At 40.7% G+C, this 2,658-nt stretch overlaps 1 pseudogene; it reads right to left on the bottom strand.

Moving 5' to 3' along the window:
- LOC102811941 overlaps positions 1-1,685 on the bottom strand; it is a 110,247-nt pseudogene extending 108,562 nt beyond the window's left edge.
- Between the last annotated feature and the right edge of the window lie 973 nt (positions 1,686-2,658).

Below are 2,658 nucleotides of genomic sequence, written 5' to 3' on the forward strand. Positions count from 1 at the left end.
GGAATCAGCAGTCAAGAAATCAAATTACATACTTCATTAGGCAAATCTTATGTACAATACTTCTTTAAAGTGTTGAAGATCAAGATATCAGTTTGAGAACTAAGGTGTTCCTGATCAAAACCTTGATATTTCAGTGATCTCATATGCATGTGAAACTTGGGAAGTGAATAAGGAAGACAGTATAAGAATTGATACATTTAGCTATGGTGTTAGTGGATAATATTAAAAGTACCATGGACTGCCAAAAGAACAACCAAATCTGTGTTGAAAGAAGGACAGCCAGATGCTTGCTTGACATACTGACAGCCAAGTAGTGCTTTTCTCTGCTGGCCATCCTGGAAACCAGGATGGCCAGACTTCATTAGTCATACTTCAGTAATATTGTCAGGAGGAAACAATCTCTGGAGAAGGATATCATGTTTGGTAAAATGAAGGGTCAGATAAAAAGAGGAAGAACCCCAATGTGACAGACTGGTACTGTGGCAGTACTATAGGCACAAATGTAGCAATGATTTTGAGGTTGGTGCAGGTGCAGGCGCAGGCAGTGTTTCATTATGTTGGGTATAGGGTCTCTGTGAGTCAGTACCAACTCTAGGCACCTAACAATAACCCAGTCCATTGAGGAAACAAGTTTGATCATTGATATGAAGAATCCTTCCATTCTGGTTGGAATTTTGAACAACTGCATCCAAAAGCAAAAGTTCATAAAATTGTAGCAATTTACAGTTACAATATCAAGCATCTTTAGTTTCACCTGGTTGGGTTCTGGTCAGCTAGCCATCTAAGCTAGGTTAAATGGGTACTAGCTACAAGTTTGGGATTTCACACCAGTTGGCTGCTACACTCTCTGCTCTAACCTGTAGTGGATAGCTAGGTCAGTGCCCATCGGCTCAGGAGTTCACACATCTCCCTAAACTTCAGACTAACCAGCCCTTCCTCTTCTCTCTCATCTCAAGGCCAATGGGTGTCAAGGGAACATGGCCAAACTTAGCCTATACCTTCAGTGCTGCATTGCCCCCACTTCCAGTCACAAGTAGACCAGGGTTGTCACCAGCAAGCACAGGCGACTGCTCCCAGGTTCTCTGAGTTTCAATCTCAGAAGGGGTTTTTCCCTGATTCGCTGAATTTTCTTGCCTTGACACCTTCAAAGCAAACAGTTTGTTTGATATACTAACAGACAAATAGTGCTTTTTTCCTGCTGGTCTTTTGTTCAAAAATAATCTTCTGTTCTCCCAGGCTGACATGGATTGATCTGCATGTTTTTGCAGGTGGGAATGTCTCAGCTCAGAAGGTTCTTAGTGGGGCTCAGGATATTACCTAAGGCCACATACTCCACAAAGACTTAACAAGAAGACTATTTCCCTGGGCAGATTCTATTTCTCATTTTAACAAATGCAATCAGTTATAGGCCGAATCAGGCTTACAGGCTTTCTGTCATCATAATTACCAATATTCATTTCTGTCACACACAAATTTCTATCTTACAATAGTAGGCAGCAGAAACCAATATCCACAAGAAAGTGAATATTGTGGATATTCACACATTTTTCTTCTCCTCTGCCAATTCAGACTATGTCTTCATTCCTGTATCACAGAACACTATTATTCCAAGGTTGTGTATAAATCACTGTTTACCTCAATCACATATAACCCAAGCTTACCCCTAAGTCTTCCCCTATCTTCATTGTTCATATTCCCCCATCCTTTGTGTGTATTACCCTCACCCTTGTATATTGTCTTCCCCCTCACCTGAGCTAACATGTGTACCCCTTAACCTGTGAATGACACTCCCTCCTTCCCGTCCCCGGTAACCATCAAAGAATGTTTCTTTTAGTATGGAAATAGTCTCTGAAGCTTTTACAATGATGGTCTCATGCAATATTTGTCCTTATGTGATTGATTAATTTCACTCATCATAATGTCCTCAGGATTCATCCATATTATGAGGTGTTTTGCTGATTTATCATTATTCTTCAAGGCTGAAAAAGTACTGCATTGTGTAAATGTATGAAAGTTTGTTAATGGATTCTTTCATTCATGGACACTTAGGCTGTCTCTAATCTTTCTGCTATTGTGAATAGTGCTGCGATGAACATTGGTGTGCATGTATCTACTCATTTTATGACTCATATTTCTTGTGGATGTATACCAAGTAGAGGGATTACTGGGTCATAAGGTATTTCTATTTCCAACTTTTGAGGAAGCCCATACCCTTTTCTAGACTGGTCCCACCAGCAATGTAAGAGGGGCCCCATCTCTCCACACCCTCACCAGCATTTGTTGTCCTCTGCTTTTTTGAACTTCACAGTTAATGCTGAGATGATATCTTGTTGTTTTAATTTGTATCTGTCTAATGGAGTCCTGGTGTCGCGTTGTGGGCTAATGCATCAGACTGCAAAGTCGTTTGAACTGCAAGGTTGGTGGTTCAAGCTTACTAGCTGCTCCTTGGAAACCCTATACAGGGTCTCTATGGGTTAGAATTGACTTGACAGCACATAACAACAACAACAATAACTAGATGACATTCGTCTAATGACACTAGTCTAATGACACTCATCTGTCAGTTTGTCATACCAACTTGTGAGTTGGTATGACTCTGGATGTATGCCATGGGTATTTTAAATATCATCAGGGTCACCCATGGTGGACAGGTTTCAG

This window comes from Chrysochloris asiatica, unplaced genomic scaffold, assembly GCF_000296735.1.
Source record: "Chrysochloris asiatica unplaced genomic scaffold, ChrAsi1.0 scaffold00145, whole genome shotgun sequence".
NCBI classification, from domain to species: Eukaryota; Metazoa; Chordata; class Mammalia; order Afrosoricida; family Chrysochloridae; genus Chrysochloris; species Chrysochloris asiatica.